The sequence below is a fragment of the Aegilops tauschii genome, chromosome 3 (assembly GCF_002575655.3).
Source record: "Aegilops tauschii subsp. strangulata cultivar AL8/78 chromosome 3, Aet v6.0, whole genome shotgun sequence".
In the NCBI taxonomy this organism is placed as follows: Eukaryota; Viridiplantae; Streptophyta; class Magnoliopsida; order Poales; family Poaceae; genus Aegilops; species Aegilops tauschii.
The window spans coordinates 286,488,381-286,506,636 of NC_053037.3; the positions used below are offsets into that span (position 1 = coordinate 286,488,381).

An 18,256-nucleotide genomic window follows, 5' to 3' on the forward strand; every position below is an offset into this window, starting at 1 on the left:
GGAAGCGTTCCAATGAACGTGGATGACGGAGTCGTACTCGCCGTGATCCAAATCACCGATGATCGAGTGCCGAACGTACGGCACCTCCGCGTTCAACACACGTACGGTGCAGCGACGTCTCCTCCTTCTTGATCCAGCAAGGGGGGAGGAGAGGTTGATGGAGATCCAACAGCACGACGGCGTGGTGGTGGATGTAGCAGGTCTCCGGCAGGGCTTCGCAAAGCTTCTGCGAGAGAGAGAGAGAGGTGTTGCAGGGGAGGAGGGAGGCGCCCAAGGCTTAGATGATGCTGCCCTCCCTTCCCCCCACTATATATAGGGCCAAGGGAGAGGGGGGGGGGCGCAGCCTTGCCCCTTCCTCCAAGGAAGGGTGCGGCCAGGGGGGAGTCCTTCCCCCCCAAGGCACCTCGGAGGTGCCTTCCCCCTTTAGGACTCTCCCTTTTTCTTATCTCTTGCGCATGGGCCTCTTGGGGCTGGTGCCCTTGGACCATATAGGCCAAGGCGCACCCCTTACAGCCCATGTGGCCCCCCGGGGCTGGTGGGCCCCTTTGGTGGACCCCCGGACCCCTTTCGGCACTCCCGGTACAATACCGATAAAGCGCGAAACTTTTCCGGCGACCAAAATAAGACTTCCCATATATAAATCTTTACCTCCGGACCATTCCGGAACCTCTCGTGACGTCCGGGATCTCATCCGGGACTCCGAACAACTTTCGGGTTTCCGCATACATATATCTCTACAACCCTAGCGTCACCGGACCTTAAGTGTGTAGACCCTACGGGTTCGGGAGGCATGCAGACATGACCGAGACGCCTCTCCGGTCAATAACCACCAGCGGGATCTGGATACCCATGTTTGCTCCCGCATGTTCCACGATGATATCATCAGATGAACCACGGTGTCGAGGATTCAATCAATCCGTATGCAATTCCCTTTGTCAATCGGTATGTTACTTGCCCGAGATTCGATCGTCGGTATCCCAATACCTTGTTCAATCTAGTTACCGGCAAGTCTCTTTACTCGTACCGCAATGCATGATCCCGTGACTAACGCCTTAGTCACATTGAGCTCATTATGATGATGCATTACCGAGTGGGCCCAGAGATACCTCTCCGTCACACGGAGTGACAAATCCCAGTGTCGATCCGTGCCAACCCAACAGACACTTTCGGAGATACCCGTAATGCACCTTTATAGTCACCCAGTTACGTTGTGACGTTTGGCACACCCAAAGCACTCCTACGGTATCCGGGAGTTGCACGATCTCATGGTCTAAGGAAAAGATACTTGACATTGGAAAAGCTCTAGCAAACGAAACTACACGATCTTTTATGCTATGCTTAAGTTGGGTCTTGTCCATCACATCATTCTCCTAATGATGTGATCCCGTTATCAATGACATCCAATGTCCATAGTCAGGAAACCATGACTATCTGTTGATCAACGAGCTAGTCAACTAGAGGCTTACTAGGGACAGGTTGTGGTCTATGTATTCACACATGTATTACGATTTCCGGACAATACAATTATAGCATCAATAATAGACAATTACCATGAACAAAGAAATATAATAATAACCATTTATTATTGCCTCTAGGGCATATTTCCAACATAGGCTTTTGGCCTAACTTGGTAATCACCGTCAGTAGCCTGCGTAGTGGTCGGAGTGATAGGTCACAGAGGCTCTAGGTGCAGATGCCTTAGCCCACCGCGCAACCACAACAGTTGTGTTATGTGCTCGGGCCTCGCTCTCAAGAACATAATATCTTCCCTTGCTGTGAACATCAAAGAGAGCAGGCACAGGCAAAAAGGTATCCACAACGGACCTTTTATTAAACAACAGGTTATAAGTAAAATTATGGGCTTCGCCACTAAGGATCTTATGACGTTTCATAGCGTCAAAGTCCAAGTACTGCGTGGGTAGGATGGGGTCATAAGGCCAAGGTGAAACACCCAGCTCTCTTGCTAAACGTGTCACATAAATTCCACCATAAAAATATCCACTACCAGCGTTGTGTTGCAACCTGTGTGCAACAATCGCTCCAAGGTTATAACTTTTGTCACTGGTGAGAGTAGTGCGTATGAGGCTCAAGTCTGGAGCACAAAGTGTACTACAATCCTGTTTGCCTAGCTACAATGCATTTTCCACTAAAAAGTGCAAAGTATTGAATTGAGGGAAAATGAATGCTCTTTATTCTACCTTATGTCACTCCTCTAGTCTCACCATAGCAGAGGCTAGTCAAGAATGTTTATACTCAGATCTAGGTGGTTCGTCTAGCAAGCCCCAAATGGAATTTTGCAGTGGTAAGAAAATCTCTCTAGAGGTATGGTAAATGGATTGTCATACAGTTTAAATGACACCCTAGACTCACGAGGATGGAATTTAGATTCTTTAGTAAATGATTCAGTGAGGTTGAGGTGTTGGTTGCACTTATCTGAAATGTAGGGACCGAGCTCGTCATTGTGAACATATTGCTCAAATTCTTCTTTAATACCTACACTCACCATATAATCGTAGCATGTCCAAAAAACATGATTTGGTGGCGGCATCTCGTTTGGAATTTTCACTTGGTTCAACATAGGACCGACGAACGGAGATGCTACTAGAAGATGCCTCCGAGGACCTCCTCCTTGAAGAACTCCTTCCAAAGAGGTTCATCATATTTGCGTACAATTTTCTGAAAATTTTTGGGTAACAAAAATTTGTCAACAAAACTTCACAAGATTGATAGTAACTACTCATAGGGATGCATAGAGGCCATATCAAGCATTCAGACTACTTCGTAGTCTAAGCATTCAACATGGAAGCTCATCTACAGCACCACCACGAGTAACTAATTATTCAAAATATAAACCACTAAAGCAAAAAATAATTGGACCAATGGAGGAGTCACATACCAAGCAACAATCCCCCGAAACAGTTTCGAAAACGGAGCTTCGAGCAAAGAGATCGAAATCCGCAGGTTGGAGAGCAAGAACACGAGAGAGAGAGAGAGAGAGAGAGAGAGAGAGAGAGAGAGAGAGAGAGAGAGAGAGAAAGAGAGAGAGAGAGAGCAATGGTGAATTTTTTCTGGAGGTAGGTGGTGACATGGGCTAAAGAGATAAGTGAGGGGGGCCACGTGGGGACCACAACCCACCAGGGCGCGCAACAGTTTTCGAGGGTAGAGTATTCAACCCAAATTTATTGATTCGACACAAGGGGAGCCAAAGAATATTTGCAAGTATTAGCACCTGAGTTGTCAATTCAACCACACCTCAAGATTAACTATCTACAGCAAAGTGATCAGTAGCAAAGTAGTATGATAGTTTTGATAGTAGTAGCAACAGCAATAGTAACGGTAACAGTGATAGCAATGATTTTGTAGCAAGTGCAATAGTAACAGTAGTAGTAGTAACTTAGCAAGAGCAATATGAGAGAAATTCGTAGGCATTGGATTAGTGAATTCGTTGGTTGATATTCATCATATAACAGTCATAACCTAGGGCGATACAAATCTAGCCCCAGTTCATAAATATAATGTCGGCATGTATTCCGTAAATAGTCATACGTGCTTATGGAAAGAACTTGCATGACATCTTTTGTCCTACCCTCCTATGGCAGCGGGTTCCTATTGGAAACCAAGGGATATTAAGGCCTTTTTTTAATAGAGAACCAGAACAAAGCATTAACACATAGTGAATACATGAGCTCCTCAAACTACGGTCATCACCGGGAAGTGTCCCGACTTCTATCACTCCGGGGTTGCCGGATCATAACACGCAGTAGGTGACTATAACTTGCAAGATCGGATTTAGAACATAGATATAATGGTGATAACATAAATGATTCTGATCTGAAATCATGGCACCCGGGCCCAAAGTGACAAGCATTAAGCATGGCAAAGTCATAACAACATCAATATCAGAACATAATGGATACTAGGGATCAAGGCCTAACAAAACTAACTCGATTACATGATGAATCTCATCCAACTCCTCATCGACCAGCGAGCCAACGAAGGAATTACCCATTCCCGGTGGGGAGCATCATGGAGAAGGGTTTGTGTTGACGAAGATCGAAGATCCCCCTTTCCGGAGCCCCAAGCGGACTCCAGATCTGGCCTCCCGATGTAGAACAGGAGGTGGCGGCGGCTCCTTCTCGTGAAACGCAATAATTCTTCCTCCCTTATTTTTTCTCTGAAAATGTGATTTTATAGTATTAGGGTTGAGGTTTGCGGGGCCACCAGGTGGGGACAAACCCACCTAGGCGCGCCTGGAGGGGGGCGCCCTGGTGGGTTGTGCCCACCCAGGTGCCCCCCTTCGCTGGTTCTTGCCCCCCCAGAAATTATCTTTTATTGTATAAAAATTTCTCGCAAAATTTCGTTCCAATCCGAGAACTTTTATTTCTGCACAAAAACAACACCATGGTCGTTCTGCTGAAAACAGCGTCAGACCGGTTAGTTTCATTCAAATCATGCAAATTAGAGTCCAAAACAAGAGGAAAAGCTAGGAAAAGTAGATACGACGGAGACGTATCACATATATGTAGGACATTCAAAATCAATTCTCAAGATCTGGCCACGAATTATTAGCACGCAAGATAACCCTAGTCGGATTATTAGCAAAAATCATTTGTACGGAACAAACAATTAATCACCATCTCTATACGGATAACATTCAAACAATCAATACACTACGTGCATCTAACATATCTTAATTACTCTGATTTCATGGACTGAGAGAACATAACCATAGGATTTGTATTCCAAAAAAATTATAGAGGGGGGAGTAACCTGAGAAAACACATGATATGTTCGCCGCACAAATGGGTATATAGATGACTAACCGGTTTTCCGTTGGAGTCGCAGTCGTTGCCGGAGTTGCTGTTTACCTCCGGCACTGGCTGGGGGGGGGCATGACGGCGCCGATGAAGTCAAGGTCATGCTGCTGCCCACGCGAGACCTCGTCGGCAGCAACCTCTGTAACCAGCTTCACGCTTTGCGCGGGTGCTTCAGCAGCCCCGGCGTCGCCACTCCCTCCAATGGTGCGCTTCGGCGGCATCCTCATACACTCCAGAGTCCAAATGTTGGTGACCACTGTGGACCGGGGGTGCGGCCGCCTATTATGGTCGGCAGCTCGGGCGCGCAATTAATACGGACCAGTGGGAGCGAGGTGGGCGGCGGTCAAAGGCTGTCTGGCCTCCAGGTATGCCTGCGCGGCGGACTGCTCGCATGCGTCCCGTCAACTCACGCCTGCACGTACGACACATGGGCGTGTGGCAGCACGTATGTTTTTTGATTTATTGATGATTCATTATGCTGCTTTACTACTTAATTGAAGCATGGCACGGTCTAACGCACACGCTTTGAATAAATAATCCCTATGAGATATTGGTTGCCAGTTTTTAATAACCTCGTGCTCTTTGTGGGGACTTTTTGGTTTCCTATATATGTGCTGCCACATCAAAGTTGTGCATTGCGTATTCAAACATCACACAAACACCTCTTTGGGCCACATGCAGACGGTGGTACGTAGTCCTATATAGGATGATCACTCGTGTGCGACGTACGCTTGGCTTCTGTGCCAGGCCCGCGAGTTCGTCGTCCATCACTTTGATCTAGCAAGAGAGAGGTACGTTTGACGAACAAGGAGGATTAATTCGACTTTGCGGTTTTTGAGGCAAATGCCACATCAAAGTTGTGCATTAGGTATTCAAAACACCACAACACACCTCTTCATATATATGTTTTGGCACACGTGCAATCGCGATGGTTGTTGTCCTATATATGACACTCACTCACGCGGTTATCGGTGATGCTTCCATATGTTGGCCCGCTTGGTCCATCACTTTTACCGACAGCGCGAGAGAGGTTAACTAATTTGACTTAGGAGGGGATTAATTCTTTGTCTCATGATATATATCATGATGTGAGATTACATATATATAATAGCACATGTGTACACATGAATCCATCCCGCTGGATCGAAGGGGGGGGGGGGGGGGGGGCGAGCACACGACACGTCATGAACGACCTCTTGCTCTGTGTGGGGACCTCTACGATTTTCAACGCATGCACCACATCAATGTTGTGCATTGGGTCGGGTATTCAACACATATGCATGCATCACACACCTCCATAAATATGTTTGGGACACACGCATGCAATGGTTGTTTTTGGACACACTCTCACTCGCTTGGTTATGGGCGGCAAGCCTATACATATTCCTGGGCCCACGTGGACGTCCATCATTTCGACCAACGACGAGAAAGGTTACCAGGGTGGATTCTTCTTCTTTGCTTCGAGTTACCATATAGTAGGTCGAACATTCCAAGCCTAATTAAGTTTGAGCGCATGCTACGCATCGTGAGCCCTCGCTCAGTGTGGGGATTTTACAGTTTCAAAGCATGGTGCCACATCAAATTTGCGCATTGGGTATTCAAACACCACACACACCACTTCCATATACATACTTGGGCCACATGCATAGAGTGGGTTTGTCTTCATACAATACTCCCTCACGAGGTTACCGACGACAAGCTAGCCCATTTTGCGGGGCCATGTGAACGTCCATCACTTTGACCAACAACGAGCGGGAGAGGTTGTACGACCAAGTTGGATTCTGCTTGGTCCGTGTTACAGTACGTCTTGGTGAGATGCCCTCCCCCGACATGTGTGTGTTGGGGGGGGGCTACTTCGCACTACCTGCAACCTCCCTGCGGTCGGGGAAGTCCGGTTAATTTGCGAGGCACACATGCCACATCAAAGTTGTGAATGGTAGTTAAATATCACGACGTATCCTTTTCATACATATAGTAGGGCCATCCGCATGTGGTTTGTATGTGGTCTCACCCATCTCGCGCCACAAGCACACATTTTTGGGTTATATATATAATTTCTCTTTCGCTTCCCGACAAAAATGGACCATGTGCCGACTTTCTTACTATATAGGACAACACTATTCTAATTCTGAGATTAGAATAGTTATTTGGATCACAACCGTGCTAGGAGCCGAAGGGATGTTCCCGTACTAAAAAAAGAAACAGAGCCCCTTTTCTCCCCCACCCGCGTCCACCTTCTTCCTCCACCCGCTTCCACCACCGAGCCGCGCCGCACCCGCCCTGAAACCGGCCGTTGCGCCACCTTCGACCCTTGATCCGGCCGCCGCGCCATCTCCGACCCCCGATCCGGCCACCGCGCCGCTTTCTACCACCGGATCCTCCCGCGGACCCACCTTCTCCCCCTGGATCCGCCTCCGGCGGCCCCTCCTCCCCTGGATCCGCCCGCGGCGCTAACCGCCCATGCCCCGCCCCGCCCTGGACCCACTCACCTCCCACCGCCGGTGTCGCGCCGCCCCGAACCTCCCCATCGCCTGTGCCGTGCCGCCCCGAACCTCCCCGTCGCCGGTGTCGTGCCGTGGCCCGAACCTCCCCGCTGTCGGTGCCCCGCCCCCCCCCCCCCCCCCCCCTCTCCCACACCGGCAGGGACCCCCGCCACCGGTGCCCTCTTCACCGCCGGCCCCGTCAACACCAGGCGCCGGAACGTCCTCAACAGCGACGAGATCGACCGCCTCCCGAGTCGCGCGCCCCCGCGTTCCCTTCCGGCGACCGGCCCACCCCCCAACTTCTTCTGAACTTCTCCAACTTCCTCCCTAGTCTAGAGCTTTGAGTCCAGGCCCCTACAGCAAAAAATCAGCGTCCACTCCTATGGAAATTCTTCTCCAAAATCTTCCGGCGGTGAGTGTTCTTCAAGTTTTGCACTTCTGCCCAGCTTCTTCTGAACTTCTGTTTATTTCATACCTAGTGAATTTGCCTTGAAATTAGACCATCCATATATACCTTCAGCTCAGTAAAAATAGTTTGTCTACAAACTGGTACTACTGTTAGTTACTTTTACATAATTCTTAGATGGTTGGTTAGCCTAAATCAGTAGGCACCGAGCTCAAAAATTCTGAAACTCTACACACTCCTCTAGCGGACAGCAAGGGATGCTCTAACTGAAACTCTGAAACTCAATTGTGCCGCGAGTGCCAAACTATGTTCGCCGATGCAGCTCTCATCACAAACTCTTTGTTTTGCCTTATGAAAACGATGCAGATGTGGGCATCCAGTCGCGGAGAGATGTGCGGAGCGCTGCATTCCGTCGTCGTCGACCCCGTGGCCGTGGGCAACCAGGCAGCTGATGTAGATACATCCTGAGCGGTAGTGCTATTCTACTGTCCACATTGCAGATATATGGTTGGTGATTTGTCACTTGTTAAATTACATGATGAGATGACATGAGCTGTGGAAAAGGAGCGAGCAGGACATAATAAAGATGATGTCCTGACTTCATTTTTGGGACGGTTCGAAATGTGTTTGGGTCAATTTCTTCTTTATTTTCTGGGTCACTATCTTGTTCTTGCTCATTTTGTTGAAAGATGGTCTTGTGTTCTGTGAAGATGTGAACAAAAATATGTATTCACAACAAAGAACACAAAGATGTTGTGGTAATGTAAAGTCCGCCCCAGCATCTGTAGTTTTCCAGATTGCTATGAATATTTTGTAATCTTAACGGTGGCTTTGATGCAATTTATTTCTGTAGATGTATAAAACATGTTCGATTCATGGTGAACAAAAACATGTTGCTGAATGTCGAGTGTTCCTGACTTGAGCGTGTATTTTCTTTTGATTTATGTGGCATTATATATGAGGTACTGTGGTACTGAGGTTTGGCTGGAAATGAGTGAGGGAGTTAATTTGTTTGAGCCTTGGACTTGTTGCTGCTTCTTTCTAGTAGCATCATGGTACCAGCATTTTGTACATTGATGTTTCCTCTCTACTAGGCGGTGTGATGTTTTAGGAACAAACTTTGTTGCTAAACACAACAAAAATTGTAGGTAAAATGACTCAATTGCAGCCCACTCTTTTTGCACCTGCAGTTTTGTTGGTTTTGCACCTAGATGTTATTATGCTACAATTTTTTCGAAAGTTCAAAGATGACAATTATAGAAATTGGATGAATGCTCTGTTGTGCTTGTACTACTGTGCTAAAAATTTGCTTTAACTTTTTTGTGAAGGTCAAAATATTGTGTTCGAGAAGGTAAGTGTGTTATGTGTATCTCAGCAAGTTCAAAAAAAATTTAAACTCACAAGGGAAAACATGGGAGATTTGCGTTTCTTTTAGAACTTCAAGTGACAAACAAATTTAAAAAGAGCACAAACAAAAAATAAGCCTAGAAAATTCACTTCGAAAACATCAACAAGATAAAGGATGTTCTCTTTGTTCTCGAATGCAAAAACAAAATTTTAAATAAAAAGGGATGCAGTATACGCATTTTCTAAAAAGAAACCAAGAAGTTTGGATGAAAAAAAGAAACCAAGAAGTTCGGATGAAACTAACGGAGTAGTACAATGTTAATAACAAATTCAGTTCTCTCTCATTATTAAAAGAATAAAACCAAGAAGTTCAAATTTTTAGAACAAAGAAGTTTGAAAAAAATCTTATTTTCCTCATTACTAAAAGAATAAAAACCAATAAGTTCAAATTAAAATAACGGATGAGCACTATGCATACAAAAACCACACATTGTTCTTGTTTCTAGAAAAAAAAATTCAAGAAAAAAATTATTCGATGTATAGGTAAAAAAACATTTTTTCTAAAAATAAAAGTAAGAAGTTCAAAATAAAATAACAGAGAAGTTCGAAATTTACAAAAATTAGAATAACAGAGCATTCCATTTCCTGTTAAACCGAGAAGTTCTAATTAAACTAAAAAAGGAGTTCAATTGTAACAAAAAATTGGATTTTTTTGTTCCTAGAAATATAACCAAGAAGTTCAAATTTTAAAAACAAAGCACCACGATATTTTTATACGAAGAACAAAATAAGGACCGCCTAAAATAATGTAAACTCTCGAAGTTCATATTTAATAAATTGGAGAGTTCGACAATAATGAGAAAACAAAAGCTCATGGATTTCCCATCTTTGGAAAATGGATTTTCCTCATTTCTAAAATAATCAAGAAGTTCAAATTTAAAATTTTCATCATTTCAAAAATTATACAAAAACATGGATTTCCCCGTTTCTAAAAAAACTTCGATTTCTAAATTTTTAAGACAAAGAAGTCCAATGTTTATTACAAACCCCAAGAAGGTGAAACACAAAAAAACAAAGCATCTCAACACAAATTTATATAAAAAAGGATTTTATCTGTTAAAAAACCCTAGAAGTTCAAAATCGAAAAAACGGAGCAATTCGATAGTTATAAAGAAACAGATTTCCTCATTATTAAGGAATGAAAAAACAAGAACTTCAATTTTTTAAAATAAAGCGGTACAAAATTTTGTAAAAAAGGATTTTCACCGTTTCTTACCAAAAAAACTCTACAAGTTCATATTTAAATAACATGTCGGTTCAATATTTATTAGAAAACTAGGATTTTTCCGTTACTACAAGGAAACAAACCAAGAAGTCCAAATTACAAAAATAGAGAAGTTCGATATTTATAAAAAAACTCAGATTTTCCTTGTTACTAAAGAATAAAAATGACGAAGTTCAAATTAAAAAAGAGGAGTAGTTCGATGTATACGGGAAACTCAAATTACTACCGTTTCTAAAAAAAATAAAACTATGAAGTTCAATTTACAAAAAAAAATGTTTGATGCTTATTTAAAAACATATTTCCTTTTTAAGAATATGACTAAGAAGTTGAAATTAAAATAACAGAGAAGTTTGAAGTATATAATAAACTCAGATTTGTTGCAAGAAGTTCACGTGCACCACCTTGCACGGTTCAGAATTTATATTGCGGGACATCCGACCTCCAATTACATGTTTTAAAATGGCAAAAAATAACGTCAGACCTTCAATTGCGTGTAATTCGACGTATACACAAAAAGCGACAGAAGTTCATAGCGAAAACAACGAGAAGTTATAGTACTGCAAGGAATGCATTTCAGGTGACAATAAAAGTATAGAAAAATAAAAACTTAAGAGGTTTGTTGAAAGAAGTTCAAGTGCTCTGTCCGGAGAAGTTCAAAAATTCTTGCGAGAGAGGTTCACCTTGTATTTCCATGTTAGATTTTTTCCGTATAAAAATCGAATACAATTCTTTACTCGAAATATAAAAGGTAAAGTTCATATTGAAACAACAGGGAAGTTCGGAGTTTATTAAAACCTAGGATTTACCTGTTCAAAAAATAAAAAACACAACACCATTTTTTGCACTTTAAAAAACAACTCATAAACGAAAAAAATGGTTGCTAGAAGTTCAAGTGCTCGGTGAGGAAAAGTTCAAAAAATTCTTGTGAGAGAGGTTCACCGTGTATTTAGATGTCCAAAATACATAAAAATATGTTGTTTTTTGTGTTTTAAAATAATTCTCTCAAACCAGAGAGAAGTTCAAAGTGATAATAACTAGAAGTTCACGTATTACATGGAGTGTATTTCATATAAGAAAAATAAATAAAGTGAAACAGACTGAAGTTCAAACAGACATGCCCCAGAAGTTCAACTACTTCACCCAGTGCAAAAAAATAGTACGTCGAAAACAGAGTGAGGTTCAAACAGACATGCCCGAGAAGTTCAACTACTTCACGCAGTGCGTTTCCATTTGCAATGAAGGCAGAAATCATGATCTCGCCATTTCTCTAATTTACTTCAAAACGACAGGAATATCATTTGTGTAAGTTCAAGTCCTCGGTCGGAGAAAGTTAAAAAAATATTGTGAGAGAGGTTTATACAAAAAGAATATCATTTATGTAACACTGACAAAATGAATGAGAAAAATTACAAACGAAAATACGTCACAGATGTTCAACGTGAAAATAGCAGGAAGTTCGACTACTATAGTGAATGAATTTGAGATGAAAAACTTTTAAAATAGCCGCGAGTATGAAAAAACGATCAACACGGGAAAGTTGTGTGTTTACATCAGCTTTCCACCGGTATATTACTTGCTCAATTCCGGCGAGTGTTCCGGTGAGTGGATGGAGAGCTACGGGCAAAAAAGCACGTGAAAAACAGAGTGAAGTTAAAGTAGACATGCCAAGAAGTTCAGGTTCTTCACGCGGTGCATTTTCGAAGAATCTGTTTCGCGATAAAGGGAGAACGAATGATCTCGCCATTTTCGAAATTACTTGAAAACGGCTAGGAATCAGAGAAAACCATCAACATGAAAAAGTTTCGCATTTTCTTTAGCTTTTCAACGGTATATTATGTGCCCCATTCTGATAAAGTTTGTATAAATTATGGTGAAAATACGTTTTTAGCCATTTTCAAAATTGACTTAAAATAGTAAGGAATTGAGAGAAACAATATATACCAAAAAGTTTCGCATTTCCTCAAGCTTTCCAGCGCCATATCATTTGCTACATTCGGACGTACGGCTAAAAAATTAGCTCAAAAATACGAACTCGGTGCAACTTGGACCGTTTGATAAATCACTTTTAAACCGTTCAAAATTAGAAAAAACTTTCAACACGAAAAAGTAGCACATTTTCATAGGCTTTTCAACGCTATATCATTTGCCTCAATTGGATTAGCTGTTTAGAAATGGCATCGAAAATACGAACTCGGCTCTTCAGTTTGCCAAATTTTACGATTTTCCAAATTACTATTTAACCGTAGGGAATTAGAGAAAATTTTCAACATGTGGAAGGAGCGGTTTTGCAGCACCTTTCCAACGCCATATTATTTGGCTCATTTCGATAAACGGTTTTAAAATGCGATCGAAAATACGATTCACGTTTTTTGTATGAAGAAAAAACGATTTTCAAAACTGCTCTTAAACCGCTTATATTTTGCCAAAAAATTAACTTGGGTCATGATACTGGTGTCCATAGCTTTCCAACGGTATATCGCAAGCCCCATTTGGGCAATGTCGGCGGAAGTTAATCTAGCACTAGGAGAAGTTCAGGTTGAACAACTCAGGCAGTAAAATTGCAAAAGATACAATTTCATCACGACCCGAGAGCAAAATCCGCCAACGAGCGAGATTCCTATTTAAAACCGGTATTTAGTTGCTAAAAAATGTTTCTATATTACAATAACATCATATAGAACACGACTAACCAGAATAATTCGCGGGGGAAGCCACAGTTGCGAAGATAGCCCGAAGGTCGGGTTCGTACAGAGGGAAGTTCAGACGCGTTACTCCGGCAGTTCAGGTTGTGATCAGAATATTATTCTGATCCCGTGACCAGAATAGTATTTTCGATGCCATTTCTAAACGGCTAAACCAATTGAGGCAAATGATATGGCGTTGGAAAGCTTATGAAAATGCACTACTTTTTCATGTTGAAAGTTTTTTCTAATTTTGAACGGTTTAAAAGTAATTTAGAAAACAGTACAAGTTCCACCGAGTTCGTATTTTGGAGCTAATTTTTTAACCGTGCGTCCGAACACAACAAATGATATGGCGTTGAAAAGGTTGAACAAATGCGAAACGTTTTGTTATATATTGCTTCTCCCAATTCTTTACGGTTTTAAGTCAGTTTTGAAAATGGCTAAAAATATATTTTCGCTGTAATTTCTACAAACTTTGTCGGAATGGGGCAAATAATATACCGTTGAAAAGCTACGGAAAATGCGAAACTTTTTCATGTTGATCGTTTTCTCTGATTCCTAGCCGTTTTGAAGTAATTTCAAAAACGACAAGATCATTCATTCTGCCTTTATCGCGAAACAGATTCTTCGAAAATGTATCTCGTGAAGAACTTGAACTTCTCGGCATGTCTACTTGAACTTCACTCTGTTTTTTCACGTGCTCTTTTTGCTCATAGCTCTTCATCCACTGCTCGTAGTCTCCATCCACTCACCGGAATTGAGCAAGTGATATACCGATGGAAAGCTGCTATAAACACGCAATTTTCCCGTGAGATCATTTTTTCATATTCACGATGATTTTAAAAGTTTTTCATCTGAAATTCATTCAACATGGTAGTGGAACTTCCTGCTGTTTTCATGTTGAACTTTTGTGACGTATTTTTGGTTGTAATTTTCTCATCCATTCTTCAGTGTTACACAAATGATATTCCTTTTGTACAAACCTCTATCACAATAATTTTTTTAACTTTTTCGACCGAGGACTTGAACTTACACAAATGATATTCCTGCCGTTTTGAAGTAAGTTAGAAAATGGCGAGATCATAATTTCTGCATTCATCGCGAACGGAAATGCACTGCGTGAAGTAGTTGAACTTCTGAGACATGTCTGTTTGAACTTCACTATGTTTTTGACGTGCCGTTTTTTGCACTGCGTTAAGTAGTTGAACTTCTGGGGCATGACTGTTTGAACTTCACTCTGTTTCACTTTATTGTTTTTTTCTTATATGAAATACACACCATGTAGTTCGTGAACTTTAGGTTGTTATCGGTTTGAACTTCTCTCTGGTTTGAGAGCATTATTTTAAAACACAAAAAACAACATATTTTCTTATGTATTTTGGACATCTAAATACACGGTGAACTCTCTCACAAGAATTTTTTGAACTTTTCCTCGCCGAGCACTTGAACTTCTAGCAACCATTTTTCATTTATGAGCTATTTTTAAAAGTGCAAAAAACGGCGTTGTGTTTGTTATTTTTTGAACAGGTAAATCTTAGGTTTTAATAAACTCCGAACTTCTCTGTTATTTCAATTTGAACTTCACCTTGTTATATTTTTGAGTAAAGAATTGTATTTGATTTTTATACGAAAAAAATCAAACATGGAAATACAAGGTGAACCTCTCTCGCAAGAATTTTTGAACTCCCCCGGACAGAGCACTTGAACTTCTAGCAACACATTTTTTAGCCTTTGTTTTTTCATTATTTTTTCTCATACAAAATGCACACCGTATAGTACGTGAACTTCTGTCAGTTATCAACCTGAGCTTCTCTCGGTTACGTGAAAATATCTCAGTTTTTATAGGCATTGAACCGATCTACCTTTTTTATTTGAACTTCATTGTGTATTTTTTTTAGAAATGTAATAAACAGTATACAATTTCTTGGGTATTTTGAACTGATCTTCTTGGTTTATTCCTTAGTAACGGGGAAAATTTGAGTTTTTGTAATAAATATTGAACTGCTCCATTTCTTGAAATTGAACTTCTTGGTTTATTATTTAGTAACAAGGAAAATCAAAGTTTTTTTATGTAGAACTTCTCTATTTTTTGTAATTTGTACTTCTTGATTATTTCTTTTAGTAATAGAAATATCCTAGTTTTGTAATAAATATTGGACCGCCCGTTAATTTAATTTGAACTCCTAGAGTTTTTTTAAAGTCTAGAAATGATGAAAGGTCCTTTTTTTATGATTTTTGAACTTCTCTATTTTTAAAATTCAAACTTCCTGTTTTTTATTTTTAGAAACTTTGGAATATCCACTTCTAAGTGCTCTTTTATTTTTGAACTACTCTATTATTTTTGTTTGAACTTTCTACCATCATGACTCGGGCAATTGCATGACTAAGTAAATTGTTCTCTTTTTGTCCACATACTGGAATATATGTCGCACATTTCATTTTGTGACAACTAGGTTTAATGCTGCACATGTCGTGTTACTCGAACTTAAAATGGCGCATAGTTTCTTTTCTACAAAATCTTCATGAAACTGAAAACTCTGTTGAACATGAGCTGGAAATGGCTCATACTGTAATTTACAAAAACCTTTTCCTAAACTGAAATCTCTGCTAGACTTTGAACTAAAAATGGCACACTGTGTGTTACAAAATGGCACATTATAACCTGAATATGACCATGCTCCTATTACAAATTCTACAGAGCAACCTACAAACGAAAAATACAACAACACAGTGCTATGTTTGAAGAATTTAGATATTTGGTAGAGATTGTTTTCTATGGCAGCTCACATGGACCACCATAAGGTCCATTTTTTGAAGAGCTTCTGTGATGCTATGGCTGCTCAAATGGAGCACCATCGTGACCAAACGAACGGGAGAGACCTGGATTTTTTTCACATTTTTTGTTAAAGTGCAATTCAACTATGCTCAAGCCTCAAACCACCATCAGATATATAAAAGGGGTCTTCCAAGTTCAGTTTGTCAGAGAACAAACTCAAAAACAAATGTTCAGAGAAGGTCAAACACTCCCAAAGTGAGAGTTCAGAGAAGACAAAGAGGGTCAATACCTGCAGGATGGTAGAGAGGCGTCGGGAGGAGGGAGATCTCAACATTGTCCGACATCGATCTGTGTTGGGTGGCGCGCATGTGGTGGGCGGTGACCCATTTGGCTGGTTGGAGCGTTGCCTCGCGACCGGAGGGTGGTGGAGGAAGGTGGAAGAAGGTCTAGGCGCAAGGGGAAGAAGGTCGCGGTGGCAGGGGGAGAAGTTCACGGCGGCAAGGGGAGGGCCTGAGTGCGGGGTGTCCCGAGTGGAGGCTTTTGTGGAGGTGGAAGATGGTCGCTCGTGGTCATCTGCGGCACGACGACAGAGCATCAGGAGGTGTCCTGCATCGGCGGCGCCCAACGGCGGTGTGCTAGCGGCAGAGGTGACCGGGGTGCGAGCGACGCCTGTTCCGGTGGTCGATGGCGTCACCGGATCCAAGCGGAAGCCAGCAGAGGTGGCAGGGCCCGTTGGGGCGGCGCGGGGGAAGGGCTACAGCGATGCCCGTTGTGGCGGCGCGAGGGCGCTGGCGCCGGCGCCGGTTGGGGCGGGGTGCGGGCGGTGCGGTGGTGGAGGGGCTAGTTGGGACGGGGTGCGGGTGGCACGGGGCCGGCGGCGCCGGTTGGGGTGGGGGATCGATCGGGGGCAGGTGGTGCGAATCAGTCGGGGGAGGTGTGGAGGCCGAGAGGACCGGGTAGTTTTGGGCTCAGGTTTTTCTTAACGGGTTCGGGAACACCTCGTCGGGGCCTTATAGGGCAGATCGTGATCCAAATAGCTATTTTGATCCCAAGATTAGAATAGTGCCACTCTATATGTTTCCTACAAGCAGTGGTAGTTACCATCACTTGCGTTTTGTATGTTGTATGTAGTATATGTCGAACCCGAGAGTATGTACGTGTAGTATGTAGTATATAACAATGATTAGATAGTATATATTCTATTTTTTAGGTAGTATGTACCATTTTTTGAGTATGCTCTTTTTTACGTACAAATATGTACGTATTTCACAAATATAACAAAAACTATGGGCTCATATGCATTTTGTTCATGTAACTTGCTTTCAAATATCTTAGATATAGTATATGAACATATTTAAAATAATAAAATAGTATATATATAGTACCACATGATAGTATATGAGACATGTGGGGTAACTACCACCGGGTGGTAGGATGAATTTTCCCTATATATATATATATATATATATATATATATATATATATATATATATAGGCTCCTATAGGTTTTGTGTTACGGTAGGGTGAGATTTCTGAAGGAAATATGCCCTAGAGGCAATAGTAAAGTTGTTATTTATATTTCCTTATATCATGATAAATGTTTATTATTCATGCTAGAATTGTATTAACTGGAAACTTAGTACATGTGTGAATACATAGACAAAACAAAGTGTCCCTATTATGCCTCTACTTGACTAGCTCGTTTATCAAAAATGATTATGTTTCCTAACCATAGACATGTGTTGTCATTTGATGAACGGGATCACATCATTAGGAGAATGATGTGATGGACAAGACCCATTCGTTTGCTTAGCATTATGATCGTTACAGTTTCATTGCTACTGCTTTCTTCATGACTTATACATGTTCCTCAGACTATGAGATTATGCAACTCCCGAATACCGGAGGAACACCTTGTGTGCTATCAAACGTCCCAACGTAACTGGGTGATTATAAAGATGCTCTACAGGTGTCTCTGATGTTGTTTGTTGGGTTGGCATAGATCGAGATTAGGATTTGTTACTCCGTGTTTCGGAGAGGTATCTCTGGGCCCTCTCGGTAATGCACAGCACTATAAGCCTTGCAAGCAATGTGACTAATGAGTTAGTTACGGGATGATGCATTACAGAACGAGTAAAGAGACTTGCCGGTAACGAGATTGAACTAGTTATTGAGATACCGACAATCGAATCTCGGGCAAGTAACATACCGATGACAAAGGGAACAACGTATGTTGTTATGCGGTTTGACCGATAAAGATCTTCGTAGAATATGTGGGAGCCAATATGAGCATCCAGGTTCCGCTATTGGTTATTGACCGGAGATGAGTCTCGGTCATGTCTACATAGTTCTCGAACCCGTAGGGTTCGCACGCTTAACGTTCGATGGCGATCGATATTATGAGTTTATGTGTTTTGATGTACAGAAGGTTGTCCGGAGTCCCGGATGAGATCACGAA

At 42.0% G+C, this 18,256-nt stretch overlaps 1 long non-coding RNA gene across 1 annotated transcript; it reads left to right on the forward strand.

The window, feature by feature from the left end:
* The first annotated feature begins 6,992 nt into the window (after positions 1–6,992).
* Positions 6,993–8,607, forward strand: LOC109775608 (uncharacterized). The gene is made up of 2 exons (XR_002235834.4): positions 6,993–7,712; positions 8,073–8,607. It is a non-coding gene; the product is annotated as an uncharacterized lncRNA (long non-coding RNA).
* The last annotated feature ends 9,649 nt before the right edge of the window (positions 8,608–18,256 follow it).